The sequence below is a fragment of the Castor canadensis genome, chromosome 1, assembly GCF_047511655.1.
Source record: "Castor canadensis chromosome 1, mCasCan1.hap1v2, whole genome shotgun sequence".
NCBI lineage: Eukaryota > Metazoa > Chordata > Mammalia > Rodentia > Castoridae > Castor > Castor canadensis.
The window spans coordinates 199,206,788-199,224,079 of NC_133386.1; the positions used below are offsets into that span (position 1 = coordinate 199,206,788).

The 17,292-nt window shown below is 38.9% G+C and overlaps 1 long non-coding RNA gene across 1 annotated transcript in view; it reads right to left on the reverse strand.

Annotated features, from left to right (window-relative positions):
• The window catches only part of LOC141413841 (uncharacterized), a 45,805-nt gene extending 31,025 nt beyond the window's left edge, over positions 1-14,780 (reverse strand). The window contains exon 1 of the long non-coding RNA XR_012438778.1: positions 9,047-14,780. This is a non-coding gene — a long non-coding RNA (uncharacterized lncRNA). The remainder of the gene's footprint in view (positions 1-9,046) is intronic.
• Positions 14,781-17,292: the final 2,512 nt, after the last annotated feature.

Below are 17,292 nucleotides of genomic sequence, written 5' to 3' on the forward strand. Positions count from 1 at the left end.
CAGTTCATGTCTAAAAAATGCAGTACAGATCCAAGATGGTAACCAGAAAACAGCCACAGACCTGACCTTCGTGATCCAGGGACTTTGATAAGAAGCTGGAAACACGCTTTTTTTTGCCTTCTTTTTTTTTCTTTTATTCATATATGCATACAATGTTTGGGTCATTTCTCCCCCCTTCCCCCACCCTATCCCTTTCTCTCTGCCACCCCCACCCCCTTGCTACCAGGCAGAAACTATTTTGCTCTTATCTCTAATTTTGTTGAAGAGAGAGTATAAGCAATAATAGGAAGGACCAAGGGTTTCTGCTAATTGAGATAAGGATAGCTACACAGGGAGTTGACTTGCATTGCTTTCCTGTGCATTGGAGATATGCTTGATTGAGGTAAAGCAGCAGGGAGAGCTGAAACATCAGCACTCTGAGCCCCTAGCTCTTGGGAGGCCTCTCAATGCCACCATATACTAAAAGAATAGCAGGCACTGCATGCTAAGCCCCGCCCCATAGGCCTGCTGAGCTGCTTCTCCATATACCCTGGGATTGCTGATCCTCCGGCCCTGCTCTTTTGCCCAACTAAGGCTGTTCTATCACAAACTCCCACTCCTCAGACCTGCAGGATCTCCATGGGATGAGCCCTTAAGGTCAGGAATCCACAGACATTTATGATCTCCACCAGGCCATGCCCCCCCTCAGGCCTGCCCAGCCCTGCAGGAGCTCTGTTTCACTGGGCTGCACTCCCCACCCTGCACAATCTCTGCTTTGCCAGCCAGGCTCCCAAGGCCTGCATAGCCCTGCAGGAGCTCCGCCTCACTGGGCCACACTCCCCAGTCCTGCACAATCTCTGCTTTGCCAGCCATATCCCCAAGGCCTGCACAGCCCTGCAAGATCTCTGCTCTGCTGGGCCACACCCCCAAGCCCTGCCACACTGGAGATACAAACATACATGATCTCCATTCTGCTGGGCAATGACCCCAAGGCTGACACAGCCCTGCAGGAGCTCCATTTCCCTGGACCGCACCTCCCAGCCCTGCATGATCTCTGCCTTGCTGGCTATGCCCCCCAAAGCCTGCACAGCCCTGCAAGATCTCTGCTCTGCCGGTACATACCCCCAAGGCCTGCCACACCAGAGATGCAAACACGCACGATCTCTGTTCCATTGGGCCATGCCCCCAAGGACAGCACAGCCCTGCACAATATTCACTCCGCAAGCCTGTGCCCCTAAGGCCTGCCAAGCCAGGGACCCACACATGCAAGATCTCTGTTCTTCTGGATCACGCCCCCCCAAGCCTGTCAAGCCAGGGATCCACAGACACGCAGATTCTCCACTCCACCAACCTGCGCCCTTAAGGCACACCAAGCCCACGCTCCAAAGGCCTGCTACTTCACCTCAGCTAAAGGCCTACACCTGTAGGACCGTGGGACCCCACCCACCATCCACTTACCACAGGAAGACTCCAAACCTACCTGACAGACACACACAGACAGGTCTGGATGCTAAAGAACTAGCATCAGAACAACTAAGACTGCAATTCTACTGTTCCAGAACTGGTGATATTTTTCCCTTCTTTAAGGGATTTGCTGCCTGGTCTACTGTTTGACCATCGACCACCTCTACCTTTTCTTTTTCTCTTTTCCTCTCTACTCTATTCCTTATATCTTTCCATCTCTTTCTCTTTTTTATCCTTCTTTCTTGGTTGTGTTAGTATTAACACTATTACCCAACTAATACTAAATTACACATAGTTCAGGGATAGAAATGTTACTTAGTGGAAATATGGGAAGAAGAAAAATGGAAGGAAACCATTCCCCTGCAAACAATAAAGTACTACAGGATTTAGAGCGAAATAAAGAAAACAGATACCAAGACCCAGACTCCAACAAACAAAGATGAACTATACCAAGGAGCCCAATGAAGCCCACAAGAACAATCTGAAAAAAGAAATCCTACAAGCAATTAATGAGAACTTCATAGAGATGTTACTAGACATGGTCAACCAAAACGTACAGAAGGCACTAAAGAAATTCCAAGACAACAGAAATAAAGAATATGAGAAAACACAAAAACAAATAAAAATCATAGAAGCACTAAATAAATGCCAAACTGAAACTGAGACCACCATAAACAGAGAGATAAAAGAATTAAGGTCAAAAATTGACAATATTAAACAGGAACTAACCCATGATATGGAAAACCTCAGAAAAAAAGAATGAAACAGGAATACAAAACAAAATGGAAGGTGATTCCAGCAGAATAGAACAAACAGAAGACAGAATCTCAGAACTTGAAGATGAAATGGCAATTAAAGGAAAAACTGAAGAACTATTAGTTAAACAACTCAAGACCTATGAGAAGAAAATGCAAGAACTCACTGACTCCATCAAAATACCAAACCTGAGAACCATGGGCATTGAAGAAGGAGAAGAGGTGCAAGCAAAAGGAATGCACAATATATTCAACAAAATAATAAGAGAAAATTTCCCAAATCTAGAGAAAACTATGCCCATTCAGGTACAGGAAGGAAGCCTCCAGAGCACCGAACAGACTTGACTAAAATAGAACTACCCCATGACATATTATCATTAAAACAATAAGTACAGAGACTAGAGAAAAAATATTGAAGGCTGTAAGAGAGAAAAAAATAACATACAATGGTAAACCCATCAAAATCACAGCAGACTTCTCAACAGAAACATTAAAAGCAAGAAGAGATTGGGGTGAGATCTTCCAGGCACTGAACAAAAATAATTTCAACCTTAAGATAGTCTACATAGCAAAACTATCATTCAAAATAGATGTAACAATAAAAGTCTTCCACAACAAGCAGAAACTAAAACAATATATAACCATCAAGGCACAACTACAAAAGATTCTCCAAGGAATTCTACACACAGATAATGAAAGCAAACAAAACCATGAAAGGGCAGGCAGTACCAAACGACAGGAGAAGAAAAGGCAACAAAGTAAAGAGTAACACTGATTCAGCTACACACAATCAAACGCTTAATAAACAAAGAAAACTAAATGACAGGGATCACCACATACCTATCAGTACTAACACTTAATGTTAATGGACTTAATTCCCCCATCAAAAGACACCAATTGGCAAACTGGATTAAAAAGGAAGATCAAATCATCTGTTGTTTACAGGAGACCCATCTCATTAATAGAAACAAGCAATGGCTTAGGGTGAAAGGCTGGAAGAAGATTTACCAAGCCAATGATCCCCGAAAACAGGCAGGGTAGCAATACTTATCTCAGAAAAAGTAGACTTCAAACCTACTTTGATCAAACGAGAGAAAGAAGGACATTCCATAGTAATAAAAGGGGAAATATACCAAAAGGAAATAATTATCAACCTATTTGCACCCACTGTCAATGCACCCAATTTCGCCAATCATACTTTGAAGGGCCTAAAAGCTTATATAAATGCCAACACAGTGCTCATGGGAGACTTAATACCCTCCTATCACCAATAGATAAGTTATCCAAACAAAAAATCAATAAAGAAACCCTAGAACTAAATCACACCATAGATCAAATGGACCTAGCTGATGTCTACAGAATATTTCATCCAACTTCTGCACAATATACATTCTTCTCAGCAGCCCATAGAACCTTTTCCAAAATTGATCATATCTTAGGGCACAAAGTAAGCCTCAGCAAATATAAGAAAATAGAAAAAAAACCATGCATTCTGTCTGACCACAATGCATTAAAACTAGAAATCAACAACAAAAACAGCAGTAAGAAACACACAAACACTTGGAAGCTGAATAACACATTACTCAACAATGAATGGGTCACTGATGAAATAAGAGAGGAAATTAAAAGGTTCTTGGAAGTTAATGAAATTGAAAACATGACCTATCGGATCCTATGGGACACAGCAAAGGCAGTCCTAAGAGGAAAGTTTATAGCCATGAGTGCATATATCAAAAGGACAGAAAGATCTCAAATCAATGACCTAACACTACAGCTGAAACTCCTAGAAAAATAAGAACAAACAAATCCCAAAGCAAGCAGAAGGAAAGAAATAATTAAGATATGGGCTGAAATCAATGAAATAGAAACAAAAAAAAAAACCATAGAAAGAATCAATGAAACAAAAATCTGGTTATTTGAAAAATTAAATAAGATTGACAGACCCCCGGCAAACCTGACTAAAATGTGGAAAGAAAAAACTCAAATCAGTAAAATCAGAATTGCAAAAGGGGAAAAAATGGAAATCCATAAAATCATCACAGACTACTTTGAGAACTTATGTTCTAATAAATTTGAAAATCTTGAAGAAATGGACAGATTTCTAGATACTTACAACCATCCAAAACTGAACCAAGAGGATATTCATCACCTGAATAGTTCTATAACACAAAATGAAATTGAAGCAGCAATAAAGAGTCTCCAAAAAGGAAAAGTTCAGGACCTGATGGATTCTCTGCTGAACTCTATCAGACATTTAAAGAAGAACTAATACTGACCCTCTTTAAAATGTTCCATGAAATAGAAAGGGAAGGAACACTACCTAACTCATTTTGTGAAGCCAATATTATCCTCATCCCAAAACCACACAAAGACACCTCGAAAGAGTGTCCAATTTCCTTAATGAACATCAATGAAAAAATTCTCAATAAAATAATGGCAAACCAAATACAATAACACATCAGAAAGTTCATCCATCATGAGCAAGTTGGCTTCATCTCAGAGATTCAGAGGTGGTTCAACATGCACAAATCTATATAATACAGCACATTAATAGAAGCAAAGACAAAAAACATTTGATCATCTCAATAGATGCAGAAAAAGCCTTTGATAAGATCCAACACCACTTCATGAAAAAAGTTCCTAAGAAAACTAGGGGTAGAAGGAATGTACCTCAACATTGTAAAGGCTATATATAATAAGCCTACAGCCAACACCATACTTAATGGTGAAAAACTGAAACCATTTCCCCTAAAATCAGGAATGAGACAAGGGTGCCCACTATACCCACTCCTATTCAACGTAGTACTGGAATTCCAAGCCCGAGCAATTAGGCAAGAAGAAGAAATAAAAGGAATACACATAGGTAAAGAAACTGTCAAAATATCCCTATTTGCAGATGATAAGATCCTATGCCTTAAAGACCTAAAGAACTCTACCCAAAAACTCCTAGACAACATAAATACTATAGCAAGGTGGCAGGATACAAAATCAACTTACAAAAATCATTAGCTTTTCTATACACCAACAACAAACAAACTGAGAAGGAATATATGAAAATAATTCCATTCACAATAGCCTCAAAAAATATCAAATACCTAGGAGTAAACGTAACAAAGGATGTGAATGACTTCCACAAGGGGAACTACAAACCCCTGAAGAAAGAGATCGAGGAAGACTACAGAAGATGGAAAGATCACCCATGCTCCTGGATTGGTAGAATCAACATAGTAAAAATAGCTACACTACCAAAAGCAATCTACATGTTTAATGCAATTCCCATCAAAATCCCAATGACTTTCAACACAGAAATTGAAAAATCTACCCTAATGTTCATTTGAAAAGACAAGAGACTGTGAACAGCCAAGTCAATACTCAACAAAAATAGCAATGCTGGAGGTATCACAATACCCAACTTCAAACTACATTACAAAGCAATAGCAATAAAAACAGCATGGTACTGGCACAAAAACAGACATGAAGACCAGTGGAACAGAATAGAGGACACGGATATGAATCCACAAAACTATGCCTACCTTATTTTTGACAAAGGTGCTAAAAATATACTATTGAGAAAAGACAGCCTCTTCAACAAATGTTGTTGGGAAAAGTGGTTATCCATCTGCAAAAAACTGAAACTACATCCATGTTCATCACCCTGTACTAGTATCAACTCAAAATGGATCAAGGACCTTAATGTCATACCCAAAACTCTGAAGTTGGTACAGGAAAGAGCAGGAAACACTCTGGAAGTAATAAGTATAGGCAAGGACTTCCTCAATAGAACCCCAGCAGCTCAGCAGCTAAGAGAAAGAATGGACAAATGGGACTTCATAAAACTAAAAATCTTCTGCACAACAAAAGAAATGGTCTCTAAAGTGAAGAGTCCAGCAACAGAGTGGGAGATAATATTTGCCAGCTATACATCAGACAAAGGTTGATAACCAGAATATACAGGGAACTTAAAAAATTAACTCTCCCTAAGTCAATGAGCCAATAAAGAAATGGGCAACTGAACTAATCAGACCTTTCTCAAAAGAAGAAATTCAAATGGCCAAAAAACACATGAAAAAATGCTCACCATCTCTATCCATAAAAGAAATGCAAATCAAAACCACACTAAGATTCCACCTCACCCCTGTTAGAATAGCCATCATCAAAAACACCACTAAGAACAGGTGTTGGTAAGGATGTGGGGGAAAAAAACCTCTATACACTTCTGGTGGAAATCCAAACTGGTGCAACCACTCTGGAGAAAAAGTTGAAGGCTTCTTAAAAATCTCAACATAGATCTGCCATATGATCCAGTGATACCACTCCTGGGGATGTTCCCAAAGGAATGTGACACAGGTTACTCCAGAGGCACCTGCACACCCATGTTTATTGCAGCACTATTCACAATAGCCAAGTTATGGAAACAGCCAAGATGCCCCACCACTGACGAATGGATTAAGAAAATGTGGTATCTATACACAATGGAATTTTATGCAGCAATGAAGAAGAACGAAATGTTATCATTCGCCGGTAAATGGATGTAATTGGAGAACATCATCCTGAGTGAGGTTAGCTTGGCCCAAAAGACTAAAAATTGTATGTTCTCCCTCATATGTGGACATTAGATCAAGGGCAAACACAACAAGGAGATTGGACTTTGAGCACATGATAAAAGCGAGAGCACACAAGGGAGGGGTTAGGATAAGTAAGACACCTAAAAAACTAGATAGCATTTGTTTCCCTTAACGCAGAGAAACTAAAGCAGATACCTTAAAAGCAACTGAGGCCAATAGGAAAAGGGGACCAGGAACTAGAGAAAAGGTTAGATCAAAAAGAATTAACCTAGAAGGTAACACACACGCACAGGAAATCAATGTGAGTCAACTCCCTGTATAGCTATCCTTATCTCAACCAGCAAAAACCCTTGTTCCTTCCTATTATTGCTTATACTCTCTCTACAATAAAATTAGAAATAAGGGCAAAATAGTTTCTGCTGGGTATTGAGGGGGTTGGGGGGAGAGGGAGGGGGCAGAGTGGGTGGTAAGGGAGGGGGTGGGGGCAGGGGGGAGAAATGACCCAAGCCTTGTGTGCACATATGAATAATAAAAAAAAGGAGAGACTCACTTAGATAATTGACTTTGGATAAACCTGGAGATCGAGGGAATTGAGCATATGCCTAATGGATAAAGGTTTAGGGACTAAGAGGGCATAAATCCATGCATCTAGAGTGATCTCTCCCAACTTCCAAACCTGAATATTTCCAGTTCACCTGGAAGGACTGGCAAGTTGCACCCTGCTAAGACCCCTTTAGTAGATAACAGATAAATAAACTATGGTGCACTTAGAGAAGGGACATTTATTGCCACTAAATTTAAGAACACCAAAATACTTGGGATAGTATGCAAAGACTGTGAAATGAAAGAAGCATATATAAGCTGGCAATTGAATTCCAATAAGACATCCTGGTGAATGCAAAAATATATAGATAATCAAAATATAACTGAAGGGCAGGGAAAGTCAGGAGGCAGGGATAAATTGCTTAGCAATTAAGAGAAGGGTTTGGCAAACTGAACTGCATCAAACTAAAACTGTTCTGCAAAACAAAGGAAATAGTCATAAGTCCAAAGAGACAGCATAAGAACAAGAAAAATCCTTTGCCAGCTATACATCTGTCAAGGGATTAATAGTCAAAATATACAGAGAGCTCAAAAATCTTAAATTTACAAAGAATCAACAACCCACTGGATAAATGGGCAAATGAGCTCAATAGACAATTCAAAAAGAAGAAGTAGGAATGGCCAAAACATCTATGAAGAAATGCTTGGCCATAAGGGATATGCAAATCAACATGACATTAAGATTACACCTCAGTCAGGTGAAAATGGTCATCATCAATAATACAAACAACAAGTGCCAGTGAGGATATAGAGAAAAGAAACACTTCTACATTGTTGGTGGGGAATGTAAATTAAGGAAACTGCTATGGAAAGCAATATGGAGCCCCTCAAAGAACTAATCATAGAACTAACATATGATCAAGTGATACCACTCATGAGCCCATGTGTGAAGGAATGTACTCCAGAATAGGATGAAGCCACTCGCTCATTCATGTTTATTGCAGCACTATTCACAATAGCCAAGCATAGGAAACAGCTGAGATGCCCCACGACTGATGAACAGATTGATAAAATGTGACACATGTATCTAAAAAATATCAACTTAAGTATATACAAAACATGTGCTCCAAAGTTTACTAGTCAGTTGTTTTCCTGGAAATTAGGTGTAGATTAAGATTTTGGGAATCCTTTAACAGACTTAACATTTGGGCTGAAGCTTGAATCCTATCAGGGAAATGATTTGGGTTAATCTCCAATAGAACTGTTACCATACCCATTAGATCATTTAGTCTGCATGAAGTCAATCATCTTAGGCACAAAGTAATAGTTTAGGTAACACAAAAATGATACTAAAACAGTGACATCAATTTACACTGCATGTGATAATTTACAATTATCACGTTTTTTCCTAGGCTGATAACTACAAGGTGACCAATTTTTCAAGGTACTCTGATGGAATAGCCATAGAATCAATCATAATAAATACAACACACAAACACAAAGCAAACAAATTAACAAAAGGGATTCCCCAAAGCCAAGTCCAACAAACAGGAACCTATAACAAAAGAACAAATGCTATAGGAAGGAAGAGTCCCTAGGTTCCCTAGTTCTGCTTAACTGAATCTGTCCATGCAATATTGTGGCCACAGAAGTCCATGCAGTGGGACCCAAAAGTCCTCAAGTTTACCTTCCCAAATGAGTAGAACCAAGGGTTCTCAGGGTGTGCATGGGAGCACTCACCAAAGTTGCCAAGGGCATTGCACCTCTGTCAAATCCTTTTTCCTTTTCCCTAAAGTCATTTCAGCAGCAAGAGTCCTGACTATATGACCTGTAGGGGAGAAAATAGGAGATCCCCTCAGCTATAATGTCTCTGGCAGATGTGGAGAAGGACCCACGTATCCCACTCTTCTTGTACAAGGCTACTTCTGTTGAGGATGTACCCCAGTCTGACCCAGAGGGAGGAGGTTCCTAGAAATCTCCATTCCCCAGTATCCAGGAGCTCAAAGCAAGGTCCTTCCTGAGTTGCCAGGTTTGTTAACAAAAATTTCATGCCCTGAAATCTATGATGCATTTACAAACAAAAGAGCAGACATTTTTAGAAAAGTAAAGTGAATATTTATTCATTTGTCCACCCTAATTAGGACTGCAATGCACTGATTTTTCAAAAGCTGCAGTCTTAATCCCAAAGATAGATGGGTTTTTTAGGGAAAGCCCAGGAGTTTGGACTTGAAGATGTAGATGCTGAGGGTGGACTTTGTTCAGATAGTTACTGTGAGTATCTTTGTTTCACAATGTACTGACATTATTCTGCAGATCTGTAGGTCTTACTGTCCTGAATGTTCCTTCAATGTTATGGACAGCTACATAAGTTAAGGAAAATGGTGACCTTCCTTAAAAGTGAAAAGATGTTTTTAGTTCCCTCTACTGAAGGAATGGGGAATAGAAAAGCAAACAGAAAAAGAAAGGGTAAAAGTCTGTTTAAAACTTTTGTTGTAGACCAGCACTGTGGTCAAGTCTGTAATCATACCTACTTTAGATGCAGAGGTCAATAGGATCATGTTTTGAGGTCAATAAAAAAAATTTGCAAGACCTCATCTCAAACAATGGCTATGAGTGGTTACATGCACTGGCCATCCCACCTACACAGGGAAATACATCCTGATGGTATAGGGAGGGTCAGGCATAAAGTGAGATGATGCCTGAAAAACAACCAACACCAATAGGGTTTTCAGGGTGGGAAAAGTGGAGGAGTGACTGCCTAGCAAGTGTGAGGCCACCAATGTGATTCCACCCCCTAAAAACCTTCTTTGGTGAGAACAAAACCTTATGTAATGGAAAACTGGCAGGCTAGTAAAGTGAGATGGTTATGGAGCTAAAATTAGATTTGTGAATATATTTTCATGTCCAGTTCAGTTACACTGGAATTACAGTGTCCTGGGTAAAAAAGCATGAGTATTATTGTTTAAAATGTATTGATTCCTAGAACCCTAAGAATACATTTTGGGAACTTCCAGCAGTTCATAGATTTCACATTGTGACCCACAGTATTATGTGAGTATAGAAATACCTGAGTAAATTTACTCTGTTCAAATCAGTAATGAAGGACAGAGAGGGCCTTCTCCTAAAAGAGAGACATAATTAGGAGAATACAGGAACTAAAGTTCAGTCCAATATCAAATGCTATGATCAACCTTACCTCAAAAACACTAAAAGAGAAGCCTCACCATTATATGAATAAATGGAAGTTTTTTGATAATATTCAGGACCGTAATAAGTAAAAACTTCTGTAGCTGGAAGAAACTTCTTACACCAATAAAATCACTTTACAATGCCAACAGAAAATATTGTCCTACAATAATAACTTCCAAGCATACTTCCATATAATCAAGTAAAAATTCAAAATGGTTGTTATGCCCACTATTGGTCAATAATGTTCTGTGCTGGCCATCTGAGTGAGGTTCTGGAACAAAGATTATGAATCCCTAAAGCTAATGCTTTGGTGACTTCTTCAGATGAAATTAGACTCTGGATAGCTTAATATGGCTAGTATCATCCTTTACATTGATGCTGTCTTTTATCTCAGTAGTTAGAAACTTCATGTGGGAATTTTCGTATCCATATGTATTTTTATGCCATCCTTACTTTTTACTTGATAAGTATGAAGTTGCCCTAAAGTAGAAGCTTGGCACTGTCAAAATCTTTAATGCTCACATATTTCCCTGTAGTTTGTGGATCTTCTTACTACCTCTTGGTAGAAATCATGTGTGAGGAAGCTCCATTTCTGGTCACTGTAGTGACCAGAACCACCCAATTCCCTAACATGCTGTAGGTTTCTGGTAAGTGAGGCATTCCATATGCCTCTGGTCTGCCATTTTTTCCAAAAGATAGCAGCATTCATGTAAATATTCATAAGTACAGAGAAAAGGATATATCCAACAGGGTTTGAAGTAGACATAGAACTTTCCACATTAGAAAAAGTGAAAGAAGATCTGCATTCCTCATGTTAAATGCTTGGTATCTGACAATGATCTGTTATTAATCCACATGTCACTATACTCTCCTATACAGCTGATGTGGAAACTACTGAATTTCTGATAATGTCTCATTGACCAAATGGCACACATATCAGAATTTCTACTCTGTTATCCATTGATAGACCCTAAAATCTTCTTTCCAAATTGTTGCCAGGATATCCAGGATACGGCCATCTGCATATCTGTGTAAACCCAGTTGTTTCTTGTAAGATAAATACTTCCACTGCACCTACTTTTGTGGGAAATTTCCTCGTGGTTATTCTTATCAAACACTCACCACACATATCCACCACCACATAAAAGGGGCTGAATCCTATTCCTATTTAAATGTAGGGCAATTTCACCTCTCTGATATCACCTACAGTTTCTCGTTCACTCCTTGTGTCTGCGTCACTAACGTCCTACCATTCACTGCAGTTAGGTCCTTTGTTTTAATAATGTGTGAAATTATTAAAGGCTGATTTTAACCCCAGTGTCAGTTTTTCTTTATTTATATTTGAGCCATATCTTCAAGAAGCTTCCCGTAATTGCTCATAGGTTATATGTAGCTATTTTCCCAATTTTCCCATCTCACTGTCAACAATAAAATGGTCATCCAGGCAAAAGATAAAAAGAAAGAAAGAAAGAAAAAGAAAAAGAAACTTTAGAGCTACTCTACATATTAGATCAAATAGAAATGGTAGATATCTACAGAGTATTTCACCCAACAACCAGACAATGCACATTCTTTTCTGCAGATCATGGAACTTTCTCCAAAATAGATCATATTTTAGGACACAAAGCAAGTCTTAACAATAACAAGGAAATTGAAATAACTCCATTGGTTCATATCAAATCACAACTGAATAAAACCAGACCAGAACAACAAAGAAACCACAGAAAATATTCAACCACATAGAGACTGAACAATGAACTGCTGAAAGACCAGTGGGTAACTGAATAAATAAGGGAAGAAGTCAAAAACTTCCTAGAATTCAATGAAAATACAACCTATCAGAATATGTGGGACATAGCAATGGCAGTTCTATTGGGAAAGACAAACAGGGACCTCTTGAGCAATCTAATAATGCACCTTAAGCTCCTAGAAAAACAAGAACAAACAAAACCAAAAAGCAGCAGACAGAGAGAAGTAATAAAGATCAGGGCCAAAATAAATAAGATTGAGACAAAAAAAAAGATACAATGAAGCAAAAATTTGGTTCTCTGAAAAAATTAACATGGTTGACAAATGCTTAGCCACCATAACAAAACAGAGGGAAAAGACCAAAATTAATAAAGTCAGAGAGGAAACAGGTGACATAACCACAAATACTAGTAAAATCCAGAGAAATCATTAGCCAGTACTTTGAAACCTTATATTCAAGTAAACTGGAAAGTCTAGATGAAATGGTTAAATTCTTAGATGTATATAACAAACCAAAACTGAGCCAAGAAGATATTAAACACGTAACAAGCAATGAAATTGAAGCAGTAATAAAGAACCTCCCTACAAAGAAGATCCCAGGACCTGATGGGTTCAAAGCTGAATTTTATCAAACCTTTAAGAAGAGCACCAATACTCCTCAAAATTTTCCAGGAAATAAAAGGGAAGAAACATTACCCAACCCATTCTATTAAGCCAGCATTACCCTCACTCCAAAACCCAATAAAGACTCAACCAAAAAAGAGCTATAGGCCAATACCTTTAATGAATATAGACAAGAGTCTCAATAAAATACTGGCAGACAAAATTCAAAAACACATCAAAAAGATCATACATCATCACCAAGTTGGTTTCATTACAGGTATGTAAAGATAGTTCAACATATGTGAGTCCATAAAGGTAATACAGCATATAAACAGAAGCAAGAATGAAAACCACATGATCCTCTCTATAGATGCAGAAAAAGCCTCTAACAAAATCCAACACCTTTTCATGATAAAAGCTATGAAGAAACTAGGAACAGAAGAAATGTTCCTCAACATAATAACAGCTATATATGACAAACCTAGAGCCATATCATACTATATAGACAGCAATTGAAACCATTCCCACTAAAGTAAGGAATGAGACAGGGATGTCCACTTTCTCTGCAACTATTCAATATAGTTCTGGAATTCCTGGCCAGAGGAAGAAAGAAATGGGATTCAAGTAGGGAAGGAAGAAGTCAAATTATCATGATTTGCAGAAGACATGATCCTATACCAAAGAGACCCTAAAAACCCTACCAAAAATCTATTAGAAATCATAAATTCTCTCAGCAACATAGCAGTATACAACATTAACATACAGAAATAAGTAGCCTTCCTATATACAAACAACAAACAGACTAAGAAAGAAATCAGGGAAACAATTCCATTTAAAATAGCCACAAAAACAGTAGAATACCTTGGAATAAATGTAACAAAAGAAATCAAAGATCTTTTTAATGAGAACTATAAACCACTAAAGAGAGAAATTGAAAAAAACATCAAAGATGGAAAGATCTTCCATCCTCATGGATTGGTAGAATTAACATTGTGAAAATGGCCATATTACCAAAAGCAATCTATATGCTCAATGCACAACAGTAGAAAAATCAATCTTGAAATACATATGGAAACACAAAAGACCTGGAATCACCAAAGCAATTCTGAGCAAAGAGTCCAATGCTGGAGGCATCACAATGCCCAACTTTAAACTATACTACAGAGCCATAACAATAAAACTGCATGGTATTGGCACAAAAACAGACAGGAAGACAAATGGATCAGAATACAAGACCCAGATATAAACCCATGAAGTACAGCCAACTGATCTTTAACAAAAAAAACTCAAAACATACAAAGGAGAAAAGATAGCCTCTTCTACAAATGCTGGTGGGAAAACTGAATATCCACATGAAAAAGACTGAAAATAGATCCCTGTCTTTCACCCTGTACCAAAATCAACTCAAATTGGATCAAAGACCTTGATATAATGCCTGAAACTTTTAATCATCTCCAGAAAACAGTAGAAAATACACTGGAACAGGTAGGTATAGGGAACAACTTCCTAAGCCAAATTCAAAAAGCCCAGCATCTAAGAGAAACAATGAACAAATAGAACTGCATCAAAGAACTCTTGCACAGCAACAGATATAGTCACCAGACTCAAGAGACAGTCCACAGCTGCCACAGTCCACAGCTGCCACAGTCCAGCTGCAGCAGGGGCTCCAACTCTGGTCTTGGGTGCTCAAGTGGCAAATAATGACATGATCTCCAGGATTGTGCTGGGCTGCAATGGTGTAGTTTATTTTCTGAAGAGTGTATTTAAGCAGTGCAGACAAGCAGGAAGGAGTAGGTGGCAGTCCCCTGGTTTCCCTTGACCTCTGTACTAGGATTGGCTGTCACATTGCTATGGCTATGAGCCCAAGTGTGGAACATCATGTTCTCAGGACTGAGTCTTCCCGGTCCCACTCAGAGAGAGAACAGGGGTGTTCAGCAACTGTCCTTTTGGACTGTTGCAATCTCTCTTAGGGCTATTGCACAAAAGCTACAGTGACTCCGCTCCTTTCCAAGAGGCTTTGGGGGTCCTGAGGGTTTCCACATTTCCTCCTTTTTTTATTTTTTATGAAAAAGTTGTTTAGAAATTTTTCTTTTTTGTGGCAGTTAGTTTCTCAAGTGATTAGTCTTTTTTAGCCATATGATACTAAGTAGACCCAAAATCATGAGTCCACCTATGTCTATTAGTCCTTTAAGTCCAAAATTAAACCAATGACTAGGATTAAGTTTTCCAGCCAAAATCTTTTCATGGGTCCTATCAGTGGCTGTGACTGGTTTGATGCATCGGAGAGGCAGCCATCTTGGTTGCCATTCATGTTCTGGAAAGTCACAAGCATATCCTCGACCTGTAGTTATTAAAGGGTCAGGTCCCTGCCATGCATTTGTCTCTAAATTCTTCCAAAGAACATGCACAGGTGAGTGTGGTTCCATGCACCGAAGTGCTTTTCCATAGGTGTAATGCCTTGATCGTCAAGTGAGAAAAAATTTAAAGTTAATAGGATGAGATGTAATTGGGTATGTGGAGATTTTGGGGTGAACTCCCCCTTTTTATTTTTTAAAAGTTGGTTTTTTATCCTTTGATGTTGTCATTTTACAATGGCCTGGCACCATTATTTTGTTGAGGATTTTTGCATCAATGTTCAGTGCAGGTGTGTGTGATTGTGTGTGTTTGGGTTTGAGTGCCTTGAGGATTATAAGGAATTCCAGTATTGTGAGTGATGTCCCATAATGTACAGAATTCTTGAAATTTTTTACTTGCATAGGCGGGACTGTTGTCCATCTTTATGGACTTTGGAATTCCAAAGGTTGCAAAAGCACCAAGCAGGTGACCAAGGGCATGTTTGGTAGTTTCCCCTGTGTGGGCTGAGGCAAAGAGGACACCAGAGTATGTGTCCATTGTCACATGAACATATTTTAAGGTGTCATACTGGAGAATATGTGTGACATTAGTTTGCCAGATATGGTTTGCTTTCAGACCATGAGGGTTGATGCCAGTATTAGGGCCCAAAGGTAGAAGAGTACTGCAGGTGGGGCAGGCCCTAATAATATGTTTGCATTGGTCTTGAGTCAAGGTTGGGAGTTGTTTGTGTAACATGTCAGCACTCTGGTGTAGTAAAGAGTGGCTTTGTAAGGCCTGTTGAAAAATGGAAGAAGGGCTTTGAGAGTTCTCAACAGCAGTGAAGGAGATGAGCTGGTCTACTGCTTGATTTCTTTTGGCCATAGGGCCAGGCAGGCCCGTATGTGAATGGATATGAGTAATAAAAAATGGAGAAGTATGAGCTTGAATAACCAATTGAGTCCATGTGAATAACTGAAAAATGGTAGAATTAGGATCTCCTAGCTGTTTCAAGAGTTAATGGCTCTAACTACATATTGGGAGTCTGAAACTATATTGACTGGACCAGGGAGAGCTCGCAGGGCTGCAAAAACCACTAAGATTTCACTAAGTTGTGCAGTTGCTCCTGTAGTTGCAATGTTTATTTGTTCTGTACATGTCCCCGAGGGGGAGTAAATGATATAACTGGCTCTCCCTTCACTATTGTCATCAGTATGTACTGTGATTGTATTGGGTAGGTGTTTGGTGGCTGTGATGTGAGGTAGAATCCAGGCCTGAGAAGTCAAAATTTTTATGGTAGGGTCTTTGGGATAGTGATTGTCAAATTGTCCTGAGTAATTACTAGTTGCAATTTGCCATAAATAGTTTTGTTGATAAAGATAGTCTATCTGAATATTGGTGAAGGGAGTAACTATGAGTGATGAATCATTGCCAGACAATTGTTTGCATCTTTGCCTTCCTTCATAATTAGATATATCACTTCTTGTATATAGGGAGCAATAGTCCTAGGGGTTGTGTTATGGATAAAGAGCATCTCCATCATCTTATTTGGCCATCGTATAATAGCCCCTGCTTGAGTAGTTGGAGTACCCCCTATGATTAGCTGGAGGAGCTGACTGGGGTCTATCCTGTTGATGAAACTATATTGAAGAGTGGTTTCAACAAGTTGTATAGCCTGCTGTGCTTCTGGAGTTAATTTTCTTAAAGAGTTTAATTGTGAGTCTCCTTTTAATAGTTCAAATACAGATTTTAAAGAGTCTGAGGGAATTTTAAGAAAAGGCCAAATCCAATTAATATTTCCTAATAGTATCTGTAATTAATTTAATGTCATAACCTCTTTTTATGTGTAACTTTAGTTTAGGAAGTTTGACTATATTATCAACTATAGTGTGTCCCAAATGTTTGAATGGTGGACAGAGCTTTGTTTTGTCAGGAGCTATACTTAACCTTCCTTGGCTAGGCATCTTTCTAAGTTTTGAGGGCCTGGTGTTATAGTGTAAATGAGGGATGAGCAATTAAAAGATCATCCATATAATGAAAACATCTAAATTGTGGCCATTTTTTATAGAAGGGTATAAGAGCAGCATGGACATAGGCCTGACATATGGTGGGAA